This window comes from Malania oleifera, chromosome 4 (genome assembly GCF_029873635.1).
Source record: "Malania oleifera isolate guangnan ecotype guangnan chromosome 4, ASM2987363v1, whole genome shotgun sequence".
In the NCBI taxonomy this organism is placed as follows: Eukaryota; Viridiplantae; Streptophyta; class Magnoliopsida; order Santalales; family Ximeniaceae; genus Malania; species Malania oleifera.
The window spans coordinates 124,561,524-124,583,331 of record NC_080420.1 but is presented as its reverse complement, the minus strand read 5'-3'; the positions used below and the strand labels follow the sequence as shown (position 1 = coordinate 124,583,331).

Genomic DNA, 21,808 nt, shown 5'->3' with positions numbered 1-21,808 from the left:
ATATTAAAACAGCTTGTGGCTAACATAAGGTATATGAATATCATTTTAAATACATTTTCAAATCATTAATGTAACACTGAAAACATTCTCTGAACCTAATCAATCACAAGTAAAGATTTAACCCATGAGATTACCCAAGGATAGGGGTGATTACCCGCCCATACAAGTAGCACCCCTCTGCTCTGATACTTAGGCAACCCTAAGGTTGCAACTAGAGCATACCAGGGCACTCAGCTTACTCAGTAAGCCCTCAAGTATTTACTTAATCTCGTACTCACACAGTTCAACAATGGTTTACTAGCAAAGCCCTAAGGGTAGGGAAATCTACCCGCCCATACAAGTAGGTTCCCTCTGCCCTAGTACGTTATGTAGTTACTGCCACATCTGAAGTTACTAGTGTACTCGCCTTACTCAACAAGCCCTTAGGCGAAGAGTACTCCCCGCCCAATCATAACATGTTCTACATACATGGATACTCTAATATTATAATACATTATTCTTTCTGTCATTATTCAATCATACACATTTGTTCATGTTCATAGCTTAAACATTGCATTGCATTTCACTTTACGTAATTCTTCAACGTTGCATCGTTCACATTTGTCATTTCATACCATGGTCATTTCATTGCATTTTCCTTTCTTTCTTTCGTACTACAACCGGTCTTTAGCCATCATCAGTTAGTCTATAGCTCCTTTTAGCTGTCATAAGTTAGTCTACACAAAAGTGTGCTAGAATCTGCTAACATGATTGTCTTTCAGTTGTCTTACATTTACATGGTTGCATTTAACATACACAAGCAACATAGTCCATATCACATTTTATTCTTAATACTTTACTTATTTAGCCTACATCTCATACATTTAACATATATTTGCACAGAATTTACATTTACTCATGTCACACAATTTAGCAGTAAAATTCATACATATTCTTATAAAATAGGCCAACTCACATTTAACATTTATATGCTGAAAATACATTTCATTTCTTACATAATTCCTCATAAATTACTTTTCACTTTCATTTGTTTACTTTCACATATACATAGCTATATAAACAGTCCTAAACTCAGAAAACATAATTTTACATTGTTGGCATTTTATACCCACATGAAAACATATATACTTAAATAAAACATAATCCATTTTAATTCATGAAAAACCTGACTTAATATGTAATTTCCCCTTACCTGACTTTTAAACTACGCTGGTAGGATCCCCGAACTGATACCCACAGCGTTCACTTGGACCCTCACCAAATATCCTATTTTAATTAAAATAAATTCCAACTGACTCAAATCTTAAGAAAAATACTTATTTACTACTTCCTAGGCTCCAAATAACATTATTCATTAAGAAAATCTCAAAATAACTTACTTACTCTGATTTTGGGATGTTTCCCAAACCCCTCAAACCAACGATCAGCTCCTACAGTCTTACAGAGAACGATCCTATGAACCTCGTGGTGGTTTCTGGATCGTCAAATCGGGTCAAATCCGGCCCGAAATCGAAGAGAGAAGGCTGGAGGTTCGTTTTAGAGAGAGAGAGAGAAGAAAGTTCGCGAGTTCTCGCTGAAAATGAAGAAAAATTCTATTTATAGGCAAGGCTTCATCGACGAGACACGTGGATTCGTCGACGAGGCATTGTAGATACTTCATCGACGAGAAGATACTTTCGTCGACGAGTTTCAGAGTTCCAAAACTCTCTCTCGATATTCCTTCATCGACGAGGGACTGAGTTCGTCGATGATCTTTAGAAGAACTCTTGTCAACGAAGACAGGACATTCATCGACGAGACTTGTTGTTCCTCTTCTAATTTCTTTCCTTTTTCCCTCATTATCCATTGATCCATTTCATTTATGATATTTCCTAATTATTTTAAATTTTCGGGTCATTACAATTTCTGTATAATTCTGTATAGTCGTAGCCCTGTAAATAAAATTGTATAAGTTATGTTTCATAACTTTGTAGGCTATAGAATCATGCTTCTGTAAAACTATATACAACATATTTTATAATATTTCAGTATTTCTCATGCCACACAATTCAATAAAACTCTATATATATGTTCTGTAAAACTGTATAATTTTCATGCTCTGATCAAATATTATACTGATAAAATGTCTAATAACGTTGGCATAACATGTATTCCCCTTACCTGACTATCTGGGCTCTAAATACTATTTATAATTTCATGCATGCGGCGTTTATAATTTTCAACACCCTAAAATAACACCCGTATAATTCCCGGTTAAACAACTGAATTTACCATAATAATTATTACATTCATATTTTCCCCAACTCCACATATCTAGCATTTTTAAACTATAATTTACCTAAGCATCTGGAAAGATACCCACTAGGGGTCCTCAACCCATATCTGCAAGGTCCCAAAAACACCCTAACCCTGAAAAAATAATACCCTAGTTCTACTCCACAAAACACCAGTATATTCCCATACAACACAGAATCTATACTCAGATAAGCCTGATAATACTGAAAATACCCAAATAATCAACGTACCTTAATTTTGGGATGGTACCCAAGTTGGCCTAACCAACAATCTACTCCAATAGATTTGAAGAGAATCTTCCTAGGAGTATCATGGCGGCTTCCGATCGTCGAACCGGCGAATAATGAAATCGGAATCATAGAGAGAAGGCAGAGGAGACAAGGTTTAGAGAGAGAGAGAGAGAGAGAGAGAGAGAGAGGGAGCATGCATGTAAATCCTTGCAGAAAATGTGATTTTTGGCCTTATATAGAATGCTTGTCCACGTGGCCTCGTCAACGAGTCACGTCATCTCGTCAACGAGTACAAAAAAGGGGTTCGTCGACGAACACCTAACCCTCATCGATGAGTTTCAGACCCTATAATCAACCCTCTCGGTAAGTTCTCGTCGACGAGACACATGTCCACACTGACGAGACCCTGTGAGTCCCTTTTAAAATTTTCCTTTTCTCTCTTTTCTTTTATTATTTAATTACTATAATTCTTCGAGTCTCTACAATAATGGTATTAAATCATAAGGAAGCTACTTGTATGGATAGGTAATCTTTCCTATCTTCAGCTAATTGTGTCTGTAAGTGAAAAATAAAAATGATTTCATAAATGTGTTTATCTACTTAGTGAACTGGTTATTTTCTGTACACTAAATGCATATTGGCACACATTGACATTAATTTAGTCTTTTCTTTACTGAGTTGTGTCTCACCCCTCCTTTACAAACTGTCTTTCCCATACTGAGTTATGTCTCGCCCCTCCTTTACAAACTATCTTTTCAGGAAATCCTAGAGATCGGGTCTAGTAGGCTATAGGAGCCGAGCTAGTGGTGTAAATTTATGTAGGTGGTGTGTATGGACAGAGATTTTATTTTTGTATAGTTTTATGGGATGTAATTATGTGAAAATGGAGATATTTGTGTATAAAGATAGTTAGAATTCTAGTAATGTAATTTGAGAATTTTGTATTTTATTTCCGCTGCGTATATGTGTTTTATATATGATGAATAAGGAATTAGGTACACAGATGTCACTAAAGTAACATCCCGAACTCACGTGGCGAATCGGGGTCGTTACAATTTATAAATATATATACCCCATATAAATATATAATTCTTATACATGCTGCTTACATGTAAACATAACTGTGTGTACATATATTAATACACATATACGTATTCATATCTATCCATATATACATATATTATATGTACATAAACACACACATACCTATATCCATACACCCATACATGTGCCCCCGCATGCACATCATGCATATGCATCATACATCCTCATGCATCCATATATGCATACATGCATTCACACTCATGCACCACACATCCATGTAAATGCATCATCATGCATACATGCATCAACCATCATTCACGTGCATACATATATGCATTCACACATGCACCACATATCCATGTACATGCATTATCATGCATACATGCATCAAACGTCATGCACATACATACTTATATGCATTCACACGTCCATGTGCATGCATCATCGTGCATACATATATCATATTATACATGCATACCCTTTCATGCATCACCATGCACATGTATATGCGCACACACACCCACACTGACATACACAGAGCACACACTCACATGCACACACCATGTAATGATGCAAACATTGCCTGAACCAAATAAAGCTTTGGGTTGGAAAAGAACAAAGAAAAAAGAAGAAGAAGAAGAAGAAGAAGACGAAAAAGAAAAGGGCGAAGGGGGAGAGGAAGAGAGAGAGAGATGGGTCTTCTTAATTCTTTTACTGCCCTAAGCCCCCTTCGCAGCTTTTATAGAGAGGAGATAAAGAGGGGGAGAGAGAGAGATAAAAAATGATTAAAAAAATTAAAGGGGCTGCAATGCAGCTTCAGTGTAGCCGCCAAAGCTGGACTGTTGTGGCAGTGTGTCGGGGCGAAAAGAGTGAGGGAGACGGGAAGCAAGGGGTAGAGGAGCTATGGGCGGCACGAGAAAATGACAGGATGAGAGAGAAATGAGAAAGAAAACAAAGAGAAATGGAGAGGACCCCCTCAGCCGGTGTCAATGGAGGAAGAGAGCAAACCATGCGCAAGGAAGAGGGAGGAAAGAGGTGGGGACGCGCCAAAACGACATGGTTCACCATCCCCCTCCCCCACCCCCCACGCCCCCTTATTTTTTAAAAACAAATTCCTCAAGCACCAAAACAACGTCATTTGGTTAAGTGAGGGTGCATGCGCATACGTGCCAACCTGATTTTTTTTCTTATTTTTTGAAAAATCTTTTTTTTTTTTTGAAAAATTAATTTAATTTTTATTTTTAAAAATTTGAATATTTTTATAATATTTAATTAATTTAGAATTTTTTTAGTTTATTAAATTAAATAAATAATTACTTGGGGCCTATAAAATGATCAAAAATTTCAAGAGTAACCAAAAATGCTAGAAAAATATAGAAAAGTCATATTTTTCCTCAATTTTCGTGTAAAAGTCCATAATTACAATTTGGTCCATATCACCATTTCGACCAAAAGGCCTAGGGTGGAGTTCGATGGGTATTATTAGCTTTTTTCTTTGTGTTTTCGCTTTGTCTTCTTTTATTTTTGCCATTTTTAATTGTTTTGGGTAGTCCAAAACAGTTTGAAACATTTAGATAGGGTCTGATTGGCGATTTTGCCCTCAAGAATGAACGCTTGGTGAATTGACACCTGGACAAAGTCTAGTGTCAATAGCTCCCCCCACTAGAGATCTGCTCAAAGAGTGAACACTTAGGCAAAGACCTTAGATGACACTCTAATGCATTTTAAAAAATAAAAACACCCTAAAAATACCTCAAAACGAAATAAAAATAAGGCAAAAAATCCTAAATTGTATAATATAATAATCAGGTAAAATGGCTAACCTCACAAAAAGTGGCTAAGGAGAGCATCCCCTTAGAAGACATGGTCGGCTGAGTTGAAGTGGTGGGAGAAGGGAATTTTTCTCCCATATGCTCAAACCTGTAGAAGGATGACCAAGTGGGCTCTCATCAATAAACTCGGCACATTTCTTGATATACGATGTACGCCCAAGGATGTTGTATGATAGTCTCCTCGCTGGCATCAAGTGCAATAACTTAAAATGCATCGTCCATCCACATCATGGACAAATAGGAGTCATACAACGTGCTCCTCTTTTGGGGGAGCAACAGGAGCTCCTTGCATACCTTATCCTATCTATGGTCTGTGATGTCGGTAACTACCTCATTGTCAACAGTCAATATGAATAGCATGCCAGCTCCATGGAGCATCACTCTCACCTCATCACCCAACAGGCGCAACATGTAGGTCTCGAGCCTCTGGTACTCGAGGAGTGCGCCGATGAAGTGGTGTTTTGGCCGCATGTACCAAGTATGCTCGATGGGTAGCAGTTGGCTCTGCGAATCCACAGAACATAACCACTCGAATTGACACACTGTCAAAGGTCTCGACCCCAACAAAGCTGATGGCATTTAAATGCCTCCGAATGATTAGTGTTCAATGGTAAGAAGCAAAAGTTGAGCAACTAATTCCAAACCACTAATCGGTATTGAGTCTTATTTCTGTAAATAACTTTAAGAGTAATTTATTAAAATGACTTTAAAATAACAAACTTTGAAGTTCAATCACTGAAAGGTAAATAGCTATTTGAAATTTTAGTAGGTAACTAAATAGCTGCTTCAATTAGTACCATATAAAGGAAGTTATTGCAGGCACTTGATTCTCGGTTAGTAGCATAGGAAGTAAATTTGTTGCGTGCACCTAAATTTCACGAAATGGAAAGCCATTGTTATTGTTTGCTCTCTGAAAGCCTTCTTTACAAATGTTGTCGTAAAGCTATAGATTATCTATGTCAATTAATGTATTCCAACTAGTTTAACACAAAACTAGTATGACATGCATTTATCTTTAGCACATAGCATGCTCGTGTTTAATACACTATGTGGATATGGAATTGAAGAAGAATCCATTGTTTCACAGGATGGCATCTTTGTTTGTCGTTTTTGTTCCACCAGTTATTTTCATATTTGGCTTAGATATCAATGATGTGTTTTAATAAATAGTGTGGATATGGAATTGAATAAGATTCTACTGTTTCATAAGAGTTTATATTTGTTCTTCTTTTTTGTTTCCACCCGTTATTTCATATCCTGGTTAGCAATGAATGATATGTAAGAAGTGCCACTATTTTTCAGTTCCATATGTATGATTTTTTAACATGTTTGAGAAGAAAAAATTATCATGTTTGTTTTGAGGTTCAATGTGAAATGTAAAATAATTTCATATTCATTGGGAAATGTACCACTACGTCATTTATGATAGTACAATTTGAATGAGAGAGAAAGTAAACAAGAAAAGAGTTGAAGATAATATACCCAAATTTATGTGGTTCAATTGTAAAGACTATATTCACAGGAGAAGGGTTATTGTTCCATTACTGCAAATAAAAGTGCAATGCTAATATTATTATATGGTATCAATAGGCAAAGAAATACATATATTATAACAATATTATGTATCTAAATAAAGAGCAAAGTATAAATAAAGAATACATAAGGTATACATCAATCCAAAGGGCTCCATTGTGACCTGAAGTCCTCATCGGACACCGAGTACGGTTGTGAACCTTCTTTGTGGCAAACATTGTATCGCATCTTCTTCTTGACCTTTCTTTAGTCCATCTCATTATGCAAGTGTGAGCTCTTTAGATGACCTTTTTGTCGAATTAAATGTTGGCTCTTGTCCAACATCAGCGCTATTGGATCCATCGACTAGCTTTTGTGCAAGATGAGGATGATGTCCATTGTGTATGTGGCATAATGCTTAGTTATCGTGAAACAGGGGTCAACGTAGCAATTGTATCCCATTTTCCTCATGCTACACACAGTCAACGAGTAAAAACAAGGGTAGTGCATATTTTGTCAATTCCCATAATTGCAACGTCATTAATATATGCTAACAGTTTGAAGATCACCAACCTTATTTGGCCATCAAGCTACAATTCAAATGTTGAACAATGCCCTCTCAACATTAAAATCTATGACCTCATAACTAGCATACATCATTTTCCTCCTCTACATTTACAAAGCAATCCTCAACTACAAGGCTTGTTAAGACACTTCTTGTCGAGCACTGAAATACTAAGTAACGCGATGAAATGTCATTTTCACGATGAGAGTAATCTGTAGACTATGGGTCAAGATGAAATTAAAGCGTTCAATAAGCTTAGTGGTCATGTTTTTGTACCTTTGATCGCCATCTGGTGTAGCAAATTCACATAAAAAGGGGCATCTCAAAACAAGAATGATTGCACCATTGTCCCACCTTTGCTAATTATCTTTTCCATCAACTTGTTGAATTTCTTTACTTGAAGTTCCCTCCTAACTCTCTCAACTGACCACTTTAAAACAGCATTTAACACCCTCTTGTTGAAGTTGTTAAGACTTGTCGCAAGCAAAATCAATGGTGGCTGCAAGGCAGATGCCAATCGACATTGTAATGAACTGACACCAATTATACTCATGTGTCTATCTGATATAAGGCATATGTAATTGCAATTGGTGACTTCCTCGCAAATGCATCGAAGAAATCACAACCATGTGAGGACATTCTCCTCCTCAACTATTGCAAAGGCCTAGGGAATTATCTACTAATTTGCATCCAAGGCTGTCGCTATTAATAATTTTCCCCTACACTTCTCATACGTGTGCATCCCATTTACACTTATAACAAATGGACAATAATGAAATCCCTTGATCAATGTTGCGAATGACCAAAAAACACATATCAAAATAGTTGAATTACGAGCATAAAAAACTATCTCCATATCCACTTCACCTTTGTGCTAGGATTTGACTAACACATTGTATGCATCCATTTTGGTAGCATTTGATACAAAAGATCTAAATGACCAAAAACCCTTGCAATTGCCAATTTTTCCTACACCATACCTTCCTATATGATATGTTATATATATTGATATTTTGACTTCAAACGTGCCTGTAGAGTAGTGACTAAAGCACTAGCTTCATTTTTTATGATTTCCATTACCTTGTCAGCAACTAAGGCCGACTTCAACTAAGATGGTCTTGTGAAAGAGCTTCATTCATTCAAGTGTGGGGAGCTTGCGTATTACGTAATCTCAAATAGTCAATGCTTCCTACATCAGCAAGTATGCAACTTCAACTTGCAATCTAAATTTGCTTTGCACCTAACAACCCATGTGGACACAACCTTGAAGTTGTGGTGTGAATCGTGTGATTAGGCATGGTGAAAGCGCATAGTGTATCAACTCATTCTTCGTGTCAAAAATCATACTCTCACCAAATTTTGAATTGATGTCCTATTGAATGGCCAAAAGAACTGTCCAATTGGCTTGTGATATCACTAGCTTCAATGTTAACAATGTGGTTGAACAGCGGGATATCAAGTAGCCACCTCCCTCTCTTTGAGTTATTCAATCCCTCTTCTTCTTCTTCTTCAAACACTTCCTTTGAATTGCTTTTTTTTTTTTTTCCTATTTCAAGGTCACCTTCAACGTCGAGTCACATTGGGTCCATAGTAAAATTAATCAAACCATTTGAAAGTCGATACCAACTTACGTGCTCTCAAATTTTATTAAGTTCTATACTCCATTAATGTCCAAGTTTCCTCACTAAAATTCACACTCGCGTGGTATGTTTGCAAATTTGTTGTTTCAACTCCAAGCTCCAATGACAAAAACTCCAATTGAAACATCATACAGGCACGTCATTCAAGTAAAGAGATTTCATTTCTTGTGATAGGTAGGGATGCACAGATTTTACCGAAAAATAAAAATTAAATCATTTCAGTTAAGTGTTTCAATTTCAACTTTCAATTATGATTTTTAATGTTATAAAAAACAATTTCTTGGTTTCAATTTCAATTTCACTAAAAAAATTTGCACCGAAAAACTTATTTTTAAAAAATTATAAAAGGCCACTATGCAAAATAATGCCCAATGAATAGGACAAAATCTGCAAAGCTTGCTCAACAGTTACAGAATGAAAAACTCGATGCAGATGCTGAATCTATTCTTTCAGAACAAGAAGAGATCTTTTTAAATTTTAAATTTTAAATTTTAATAATTTGTTCATTCAAGCTTTAGTTGTTACAATATGTACACTAGAGCAACCGTGCTTAAAGGAACAAAATCATAGGGTTTAAGGTGATCTTTTATAGAGGAGCAAAGGCCCTATCAAATGTATACTTTATAATATGGGACAAGGTGGGCAGGGAATAATCTAAGCTCTAAAGAGTGAAGACTTGTTTATGGCCTCACGATTGGGAACAAAACTTCCTAATGGTATACTCATTTGAAACAAATTATCCCACATCGGCCAAGAGGACGAAGGAATACCCTTCCCTGATTGCAAACATTCATTGATACGCAGGGAGGAGGGGGAGTACAGCAGCATGAGTTGCATATCATGGGGGTGGGGGGGAGAGGTTTGCCTTCGCACAAAGGAAGAAGGGTGCGGTTGTCAAATAAACAATAACTGACTTTCCATTAGTTAATTTATTCACATCAAACCGGCTTTTAGAAAGTTGATTTCTTTGCACATTGGCAACTTAGGCATACTACTATGGCATGTTGCATGTTGCGATATGAAAACTGCCTCTAGAAAGTGAAAACCAAAAGAATGGATTATGAAGAAATTGTAAAAGTGCAGAATGAATTTTGAAGTTTGATTGTTTTAGAATTTTTGTTGCCAGTGGCCAAGGATAAGAGAGCTATAGCAATTCATGGAAGTCAATAAAGACCCAAGGGGCTTTCGGATACAATATTTTTGTGAGGCGACATATGACCAGGATGTGTTTTGGTCTTCCATTTTGAGTCTTGCACTATTGCACTACTTGGCTACAAATGGGCTAGGAAATTAAGCTGGTCAAATAGAGGAATTGGGTTCAAATTTAAACAATAAATAGACTAAATCTCTTTTCTTAACAAATTAGTGAATATTCATCAAATACAACCAATCCAATCCATTTAACAATGGAAAAGCTTTTTTGAAAACCATATTTGACTCATTTAATAAGCAAATTGTCGATTTTAGTAGATTAGATTCAAATCAAATTAAGGAACGTCTATTCATTTTGCAATGTGCAGTCGCAACTAAGTAATTAGAAATATTAGGACACGAAAAAGAGGGGGGGGGGGGGGGGGGGAGAATATGGAATAGAAGATGGGCAAAGGATATAGGATGGAAGATGAACTATCCCTTGTTATGCAGCCTAAGTCGGTATGGACTTCCATTTGACTTGGGAAAAAAAAAAATGTTAGGAAAAGGGTGGACGTGGAGATGTGGGTTTTGTACTGGATGAACGCTAATAGAGTAAAAATTTGTCTCCTCCGCAAAGAGCAATAAAAAGATCCACAAAGAACATGCAGCACAAGACTCGTGTAACAATAGTGGAACACTGCAGGCGCGTACGCCCCAAGCATCCAATCACTTCGGTTTTCGGCAAAAACCCCTTTATGCCAGCATTCATTTTTACGCCTATCAACTGTTTGGCTCAAGATTTCAAGAGGAAGTTGATTCCACAAAATGTGCCAGCAACTGTTGAGATATGCCAACCATTACCCTCCAACGGTGCATCACTTGCTAATGCTCTGGGAAGCAAAGAAAGCAAAAACTGCTCATATATGCCCACTCTGTGATTTTCAATCAGGATGATCTCACAAAACCAACTGTTGGATGAAAAAATTTTGACACAAACATGAGAATCTTTAAATTACACATCAACTTCCCATATCTTTCTTTAAATCCAACTAAACAGATAGCTCCGACCAAGAATTGCAATTAGCATGCATCCTCCACGAAAACTTTGTGAAAAGAAAGCATTTCCTCTATTACCTGCAAAAATAAAAACACGGATGCAGATTAATTTGACTGGGACATTCCAATCCATGTTTTCCATTGGACAAGAAGATTCATCCTTGAGAATTGAGATGCAATTCTAACCTGATCAGAATGATTGAGCCCCATCACTAAGTGAACATAACAGTGAATCAACTACTTCTTACCGCGACCAGCCTTTGATTTTTTGTTCTTAGCTTCCTTTGTTGATTTATCTGATGTTTCCTGTTAGAAAGGTGACAAAAATTGGGTATCATAATAGTGTATTAGCATTAGAATATTCATTAATAATGGAACCGAACCCAAAGGGTAACATAAATCAATGTTAGAGAACTGATGAACTTGAAGGGAGCAAATATGATAAATCTAAAAATAAAATGATAAAAAGCCAACTAGAAAATAGGTGCTAACAGAGACAAAAACCCTCTTTGAATTAGGATGTGCAGTTCTGTTAGAAATATAACAAAAAAGGTTTTAGATGAATCTCAAGGAAGATGCATGACTATAAACGAGTTAGTGGTAGGATCAAGACTTCCAAAAGGCAATTAAGACAAAAAAAGAATGTGGTTTAAGAGTCGTGGCAACAATGTAAAACATGACGAAGTTGAAAAATATAAAGAAATATACCAAAGATGGGAAAAAAATGTTAGGAGAACAGCTAAAATGGATCATACAGTAACTTTTATCCAGACCATATAATAAAGATGAGGAAAAGAAATACTTAATCTTGCAAGAGCTAATACCAAATGCAAAAGAAACAATACAAAAATGAGGATAGGAGTGTTTTAGATCAAGGAGAAGATATAAAAAGAAAGGTGACAAAGTTGCTTTAATAAGCTATTTAATGAAAACTAATGTAGCCAAACCCACCTAATTGAACTAAAAAGTTTGGTTTGTTGTTGATGTTTGTTGTTTAATTGGTGAAATCAAGTATAACTGTTGGATATTAAAAAAAACAAAAAAGAAGACTAAGGATAATGAGAGAAGCTGATTTAGAGAATGCAGAAGGCTAAATTTTATTGAGCAACAAACTATATATTTATACAGCATAATGAAAACTGAATTGCAGAAAAATCTGCAACTTGTTGAGCATAACAACTAAGTGCCTAAAAATTAGCATGAAGAAATTGTTATAATCCTAAAGAACAGCAACAAATAAAACTGATTTAACTCCTAAAGAATAACAACAAATAAAACCGATTCAGCACCTAAAGAATAGCAACAAATAAAATTGATTCAGCTTCATGAGTCACGCCAGTCAACACTCCTCCTTGACTCTAGAGCTGCATACACCAAGCTTCTACCTCAAGAATTCATATCTAATCTTCGGAAGTGCCTTTGTCAGGATATCAGTACTTTGATTTTCTGTTTTGTAGTAGATCAGCTGCACTTCTCCTTCCATATGTACCTCTCTTAGAAGATAAAATTTTATTTTGAAGTGTTTTGTTTTGTTTTGCCATGGAACACTGGATTATTAGCAATTGAAATTGCAGCTTGGTTGCCCACAAATAATTGTGTACCTTCTTGTTGTTCCATATGTAAATGTGTAATAAGTTTCCTGATCCAAAGGGCTTGATTCACAGCAGCAGCTACATATTCTGCTTCTGCTTGAAAATGAATTTCACTAGCACACTACATATACCTTGATAGCAAACTCACTACATGCATGATATCTAGCCTGGTTGCAGTTAAATACATTAGGCAGCCTATTAGCCTCCTGTACAGCCTTTCATCCACCTTTTCAACTTCATCTTCTTTGCAAAACTTCTCCTTTTGATTCATTGGAGTTGCAGTAGGCTTGCACTCTTCCATGTTGAATTTCTTGAGGACTTCCTTTGCATATTTATGCTGGCATAGAAATATTTCATTTTGCTTTTGACGTACCTGCATACCAAGAAAGAATATCATCCTCCCAAGGTCTGTCATTTCAAAGACATCTTTCATTTCTTCTTTAAACTTGTCAATCAGCTCCTTGCTACTTCCTGTAATGAGTAGATCATCAACATATAGAGATACCACAAGTATTTCATCATTTGTCTTCTTGATATATAAAGTAGATTCACTCAGACTCTTTTCAAAGCCTAAGTTTACTAAGTGTGCATCAATTCTGCTCTACCAGGACCTTGGTGTCTGTTTTAAACCATGCAGGGCTTTTTTCAGTCGATATACCTTCTCCTCATGTCCTTGAAAAACAAACCCTTCAGGTTGCTCCACAAAAATTTCTTCCTCCAAGTATCCATTCAAAAAAGCTGACTATAACCTAGCCTTTTTGTGCAGCAAGAGCCAGCAACATCCTTATGGTATCCAACCTGGCAACTAGGGCAAAAGTTTCAGAAAAATCTACCCCAAACATCTGGGCATATCCCTTGACAACAAGTCTTGCCTTACACTTGTTTACAAAACCATCAGGATTGAGCTTGGTCCTGTAAACCCACTTGACTCCTATAGCTTTCTTGTGTTTAGGTCTATCTACCAACTCCCATGTCTGGTTCTTTTCAATCATCTTTAGCACCTCCTTCATTGCAGCTATCCACTTATGATCAGTTGCAGCTTCTTCATACCCTGCAGGCTCCATTACAGCAACATTACACCTCAGATAAATGTCAGAGAGTGATCTGGTTCCTCTAATAGGTTCATCATCCATATCATCTAGGCCTGGAAAAACGGGTCATAACCCGTCGGGTCACCTGGACCCACTTATTTAAAACGGGTTTGGGTTTAAAGAAGTCGACCCATTTAATAATTGGGCGGGTCACGGGTTGACCCGTTTATAACCGGGTTCAACCGGGTTTGGGCGGGTCACCCGCCGGGTGACCCGTTAATTTGGTTCCTTTATGTCATATATATCACTCACTGTCCACCGACTCCAACCCTAACCAAAAATCCCGGAGCCTTCGGCCTTCTGCGCTTCACTCTCCTCTGGTTCTTCTCGGCCTTCGCCTTTCGGTGCTTCAGCTTCGCTCTCCTCTGGCTCTCAGCCTCTTGGCTCTCACTCTCTCAGCCTCTCTCACTCTCTCAACCTCTCATCTCGGTCCTCTCCTCTCGGTTCTAGGCTTCTAGCAGCCCAGCCATCGCCGTCACCCACACTGCACGCCATCGTCGTCACCTACGCCACACGCCGTTGCCGTTGCCCACACCGCACGTCGTCACTGTCACCTGTGCCGCACGCCGTCACCCACGCCGCACGCTGTCTGCCTGAGTGCCTATACAGCCTGTCCCCCTCCCTCTCACGATCTCGACTCTCCCTCTCGCTCAGTTCGGCGTGATAGCATCAACAGTCACTCTCCCTCTCTCGGCCCCGATCTGGATCTTTCTTTTCCCATTTCATCTTTTTTTTTTTTTAAAGATTCAATAAATAAAATAAGTATTTTTAAAAATAAAAAATAAATTTTAAAAATTAAATATATAATTATTTATTAAACGGTTGACCCGTGACCCGCCCGTTTATTAAACGGGCGGGTTAGGGTTGAGATGTGTGTGACCCATTTAATGTTAACCTGTTTATGACCCGGCCCGTTTATGACCCGGCCTGTTGACAACCCGCCCAAACCCGACCCGCCCGCCCGTTTTGCCAGGCCTAATATCATCATTCTCCTCCTGAACCTTATGCTTCTTGTCATTCTCCCAACTCCAGTTATCTAGCTCAAGGAATTGTACATCCTTGCTGACAATTACTTTGTTGCTTTGTGGTAAGTAGATCCTGTAGGCATTTGAAATTGAGCTATAGCCTATAAAAATCCCAGATTCTGCTTTTTTGTCCAATTTGCCTCTCTTAACTTGGGGGATGTAAGAGAAACATAGGCAACCAAATGTTTTTAGATTAAGCAACTTTGGTTTATAGCCAACATAGGCAACCAAATGTCTTTAGATCAAGCAACTTTGGTTTATAGCCATACCATGCTTCAAATGGAGTCTTTTTCAGCAAAGCTTTTGTTGGCAATCTGTTTAGCAGAAAAACAGCTGTATTTACAGTCTCGGCACAAAATTTTTTTGGCAGCCCTTTGTCTTGAAGCAAGCACCTTGTCAACTCCATAATTGTCCGATTTTTCCTCTTCACAACACCATTTTGTTGAGGAGTGTAAGGTGCTATCAGCTGATGTTTGATGCCTGCATCTTCACAAATCTTGTTAAATTTTTCAGCGGTATATTTAGTTCCATTATCATACTTGATCACCAGCATTTTGCATCCGCTTTGAGTTTCAACCCAAGCTTTATACTTCCCAAAAATGTTAGCAACCTCAGATTTAAGCTTCATAAAATAAATCCCGCACATTCTTGAGTAATCATCAATGAAAGCAATACAATACTTACTACCATTCAATGATGGTGTTTTCATTGGTCCTCCCACATCTGTGTATTAATTGCAGCCTCTGTGTAGCCCTCCAAGCCTTGTTTTGTTGAAAAGGAAGCCTAGTTTGCTTCCCATAGTGACAGGCAGCACATTTAGGAGACTCTTCTAATTCAGGCAAGTCTTTCACTAGACTGTTCTTCTTCATGAAAAATGGAGAGGTATGATGGAAATACCCCAATCTCTTGTGCCAAAGCACTGTATTGCTATCTTCTTTGTGTACAGCAGTCTGCTCCTCTTTCATCAAATCCAAGGCAAAGCTTTTGCCTTTCATTTGAACTTTGAACACCTCTATGCCTTTTATATCTTTAATCACACAGTTTTTGTCTTCAAACAGCACCTTATAGCCTTTCTCCAACATCTGAGTAACACTCAAAAGATTTTGATTAATTTCAAAAACATATAAAACATCATAAATTAATTTCAGACCTGTGTGGCTTTCAATTGCTACTGTTCCTTTGCTTGTTACTGCAATGTGTGCTCCATTTCCAATTCTGACCTTAGAAATAGCAGTTTTGTCAAGCTCTCTAAAAGAACTCTCGATCATAAGTCATGTGGTTTGTACAACCACTATCTATAAGCCAGCTTTCTGTGGAGCCGTTGGTGGCAAAGCATGATACCACAAACAACTGCTCCTCTTGAGGTTGATCCTCAGCAGCCTTGGCTTCTCCTTGTTGCTGTTGAATCTTGCATATCCTTTCCATGTGCCCTAATTGACCACACTTGTGACATCTTACATCTGGCCTCCACCAACACTTATACTGTGGATGATTGGTTTTTTTGCAGTAGGAGCAAGGTGGAAAGACTTGAGTGTTGTTGTTTTGGTTATTTTTGTTGTTGCTTGCATAACCTCCAAGCCTCTTGTTTTTGCTATGTTTTTTTTCATTTTTGCCACACCATTGTTGTTCTTGCCACCATTGTTGTTCTGTGATTTGGCTTGAAAAGCACCCTTACAGATCCTTCTTGCCTCATAAGCCTCCTTTGTACTTGTGCCTGCAGTGCATTCAACAATTCTGCCAAGGTAATGCTTGACAAATCTTTTGAGTTTTCAAAAGATGAAATTGTAGCCTCAAACTTTTCAGGAATTGTGATTAAGACCTTTTTGAACAATTCTAGAATCAGAAAAATCAATACCAAGGAGTCTTACCATGTTGACAATGCCAAGAAGTCTGTCAGAATATTCTTTGACTGTTTCTGATTCTTTCATTTTTGCATCTCAAATTCTCGAATCAAATTCAGCACTTGCATCACTTTGACCATTTCATTTCCTTCATATTCATGCTTCAAAAAATCCCAAAATTCCTTGGCTGTTTTCAGTGTCATTATTTTGGTAAAAATGGTGGATGAGACTGCTGCAAACAAGGTTGCTCTTGCTTTTGATTTTCTTTGTTTCATCTCCTTTTGATTTTTGATTTGTGCAAGAGTTGGATTGTTTGGCGGGGCTAGAACTTCATATACTTGTTCAGCAGCTTCCCATAGATCGTTAGCATCAAGATAGGCTTCCATTCTAACAGCCCACATCTAATAATTTGTTCCATCAAACACTGGAGGTGTAATTGCAGTGAATGAATTTTCTAAATTCATTCTGAATGGGTTGTGTTCGAGCTCTCTCAATCTCACAAGTCTCTCAAGACTACAGCTCTGATACCAATCTGTTGGATATTTAAAAAATAAATAATAAAAATAAAAATAAAAATGAAAAAAACAGAGACTAAGGATAATGAGAGAAGCTGATTTAGAGACAGCAGAAGGCTAAATTTTATTGGGCAACAAACTATATATTTATACAGCATAATGAAAACTGAATTGCAAAAAAAGACTGCTACTTGTTGAGCATAACAGCTAAGTGCCTAAAAATTAGCATGAAGAAATAGTTATAATCCTAAAGAATAGCAACAAATAAAACTGATTCAGCTCCTAAAGAATAGCAACAAATAAAACTGATTCAACTTCATTAGTCACGCCAATCAACAATAAGGCTTAAACTTACATTGACAAATGAGGAAAAAGCTAAAATTATACACACTCCAAAACTGGAGGCAGTGAAGTTAAGTATGCATTGGAGAAGATTGGGAAGGAAAAAAAAATTATAAGACCCGATGACATCCAAATTGGAGAAGATTGGGAGGATAAAAAAATAACTACACAACCAGATGACATCCAAATAAAGTTTAAAAATGCCAAGGAGATAACAGCATAATGTAGTTAACTAGCTTTTTTAATAAAATGAGAGTAAGAAAATGCAAGAATAGATTATGCAACATGCAAAAAAGAGCTATTTTACTCTTATAATTTTTATTGTACTTTTGCTTTTGTTATTCAAGGTATTTTATTAGGATTAATCCTTAAGATTCTAGGATATTCTTATTTAGGAAATCAGTACTCTAGCTCATTTAGGCTTCTAAAAATAGTTTTCTTTATCTTCCAAGCATTGCACACATATAAAAGGCCATGGATTATTTTTATTCAGATTTAAATGAAGAATTAAAGTTGCAGGCCATTTTTCCTGCTTCAAGTGAATCGATATTAGTGCGGACTCTAATCTAATACAATTATTAGTGTTCTGACAAAGTATGCAATTTTAACTCAAATCGGACGTCAGTGCTTAACAAGGTTGTCTGGAGTTTCCACTTGCAGGGTTCACAACTTCAGCTTAAATTATCATGGGTACCTTCAGTCCCACCACTGATGTTGAATCAATAACCTTTCCCATCCCAATCACCATCTACATCCAACACCACTATTAGGAACATGACCCTTACTCCCTCATTCACCACCAAAAAAGGGAATTTAAGCACTCTTTTCAACTTTCTAGCTCAACAAGCCACAGTAACCCACAAAAAAATAAAATAAAATAAAGCTCAAGCTTTAGTCTAACCAAATCCTGACCCCATCAAATATCTAAGCCCCTTCAACTATTCTACATCGACTGAAGCATTGAAGTAATCAAAAAGTCTATACTATCGCTTAACAGATCGTCTTCATCTACCTTCATTGGAGTCCTTTCCATCAATTGTAGGACTCCTAGATCGAAGACCATCATGATTTTCATCATCAACTAGCAACATCTCATTACCGGCATCAGCTTTGTGGAGTGGTTGACATCAACTTCATGGACTTTTTTAAGTTTTACATCAACCAGCCTTGCATACAAAGTAGACCATAGGCGCAAACCATCCAACCTTACTATCATCTGAAGCATGAGCAAGGGAACCAAAACCATACCCTTGCATGCAAATATGAGGTTTTTAAATGATCTAGACCTACCCAGCACAATTTTGTTGGACCAACCCAATTCATTCAAACCCAGACTGAACCAAAATCTGAACTGGCTAGTTTACCAAAATAGAAAAGAAATTATAAAAAAAAAAAATGACTCTTGCATTTACCTCTGGATGGGGAAAATTTTAAGACTATACATTTCACCCTTACATTGATATTTAATCCAAATTTTGTGAATTAGAAGATAATCTTTCCTCAGCCCATAAAATAGGAAGTAGCTGACAAAGATGAGGTAGTTGAAACTATTACTGATTGAAGAAACAGTGCAGGAAAAAATGGATGCCCCCAAATTGGGGCCCAACCCCAGTCATTTGAATTCATCTTTCTAGACATCTCCACTGGCTCACCCATCATACAATCCTATTCTGTATTGAAGCTGACAAATTACATGGTCTCTTTAAGCCCGGTCTTCATCCTTCTAATTTTTAAAATTCAAAATTAAATTCTTTCTAATTGGGGGAGAATGATGCATGCAAACCAAGGGATATTTTACTTTTCTATTTTTTTTTATTGTATTTGTATTTTTATTTAGGGTATTTTTATTATGATCATATGTTGTAGGACAAGAAACAAGACTTTGGGAAGATCCTCGTCGGAGAATAATTAAGAAGAATTGGGAATAGGGTTATTAGTTTTAGTTAATAGTTTATTATGTATTAATTTAATTAGTATAGGATTATGTACATTTTGGGGCTTGTTTCTAATTTTTGTGTATTCTGGGGGTAAGTTTGTAATGCAATGTAGTTTTAGGGACAAATGGCTGCAGATCCTTGATGCTGCCCCTACATCATTTGGCATCAGAGCCCAAAAATCAATATCTATTCTTCCATTTCAGTCCCCCATTTTCCCCTCTCACTCTTCTTCTCTTTTCTTCTTCTTCATCCTCCTGCCTTCCCCATTCTTTCTTTTTCTCTGTTCTCTCTGCGGTCCACAGCCCCTTCCCTCTATTTGTTGGCCTTTAACCCAGTGCTCGGCTTGCAGCAGTTTTATCCTCCTCCTCTCCTTCTTCTTCTTCTTCTTATCTTCTCCTCTTTCTGATGTTCTGCAATCTGAAACTCTGAAGTTCTTTTTGCTCTTTCATCTTTCATTCTCTCCACTAATCAATCTTCCTCGTTTTTAGTCTTCCATCTCAACACCATCCATGAAAAGCGCCATCAACCATCATCTCTGTTCTTAAGTTTCAATATAAAAAAGAAACCATCGAAAAGCAGTTCTGAACAATTCTGAAAATTCCAGTGGTGTCCCCCCGCCATCAAAAACAGAACCCTTCGAAACCCTTCCCCCTCTTATTTCATCACCATCTGACCAAGCAGGTGGTCCCATGCCCCAACACTAGATTATGCAATTGCCAACCCCCTCAAAGTCGAGCTGAGCCAGAGTTATTTTGACACACCACCACCACTAGACTCACCAGCCCCTGATCTACTAGTAACTAGAATTCCATCACGGAGATTCAAGCGCCCCGCATGCCAGCAATGCATGTGAGGAAAGCTCCTAACCTGTCCTACATTTTCCAATTTCACGAGAAATTGCTCCAGTCGCGAAATTTTGTGCTTTTTCAATGATATTTTGACCTGCAAGGGGACATTTTGATTGTGGAGATGATATACTGCAAGCAAATGCGATAATTTGACACGAAATGCTATAAATTGTCACTGTCAGCATCAAAAATCAGGTTTTGTTGCAGCAATTCATGAGTATTATAAGTGAATTTGTTTCATTTCTATGTGATACTCAAGATTAAAGGTGACTTGAAAATAGTTCTTGAAAATTGGGAGAAAATTAGTGCTCTTACATGAATAGATTGAGACTTTTGGGCAATTCTGTGAAGGACTTTTGCTGATATATAATTGCAGCGGATATTATATATATAAATGCAGCAGTATGGTGACAAATTATTGAGAAAAGGAATGCCATTAATCTTACCTTTGTCAAGTGTGGAGGAAATGTTTGCAAAATCATCATTGATAGATGATTCCTTAAGAATATGGTTTCTACAAATGGAGTTGCTTGTGTACAACTTCATTCAGAACCTCAACTTGAACCTTACGAGATGTCTTGGATTATAAATATTACCTTAAATGTTTGTGAAAGATGTCCAATTCCTATCCAAATGGGTGACTATTTCAATCATGTTTGGTGTGATATCATACCCATGAATGTTGGTCATGTACTCCTTGGTTCTCCTTTGTTGGATGATTTGGGTGTGACTCTAGGATGAGAACACTTATGTCTTTTACCATAATAATAAGACGATCATTTTGAAGCCTGCTCTACCAATCAACCACGTCAAAGAATCAGCCAGAGTTACTCAACTTGAAGACACTACAACCAAGGAAATGAAAGTGTTTGAAGGAGTCCCAAAGTTTTTAAAGCATTCCTATTATTGAGTTTGTTGTTCCAAATGTATTTATTAAACCGGGCACAAAATCGAAGAGAGAAGAGGTGGTGGTCGTAGCCCTAGAGAGAGAGAGAAATATGATTTTACTCCAAAAATTATGACTTGAATTCCTCATATACTACACTGACCCGCAACAAAACCGTCGACGGTTTGGTCTTTAACCAAACTCATTTTCACTGTTTTACCCTTAACTAGCTGCGGTAACTCAAAACTGTCAACGGTTTGTTGGCCTCCTACCAAACCATCGACGGTTTGGTCTACACAAAACCAATTTCCCTTCTTTTCTTTATTTTCTCATTATTTAAATTTTCCGGGTCTCTACAACCTCCCCTCCTTACAAAAAATTTTGTCCTCGAAATTTTCTATTTAGCACTTGCTTCAATCTTTA

General features: G+C 37.2%; 1 protein-coding gene across 2 annotated transcripts in view; it reads right to left on the bottom strand.

Moving 5' to 3' along the window:
• Positions 1–11,143: 11,143 nt before the first annotated feature.
• LOC131154208 (flap endonuclease 1) overlaps positions 11,144–21,808 on the bottom strand; it is a 68,601-nt gene continuing 57,936 nt past the window's right edge. Inside the window, exons 17-18 of one of the 2 annotated variants that reach the window (XR_009136387.1) lie at positions 11,495–11,614; positions 11,144–11,386 (exon numbers count right to left, since the gene is read on the bottom strand). The gene's annotated coding sequence lies outside the window, so the exon portion shown is untranslated. Of the gene's footprint in view, positions 11,387–11,492; positions 11,615–21,808 lie in introns of those variants that run through there. The other variant, XM_058106826.1, reaches the window with a different exon arrangement.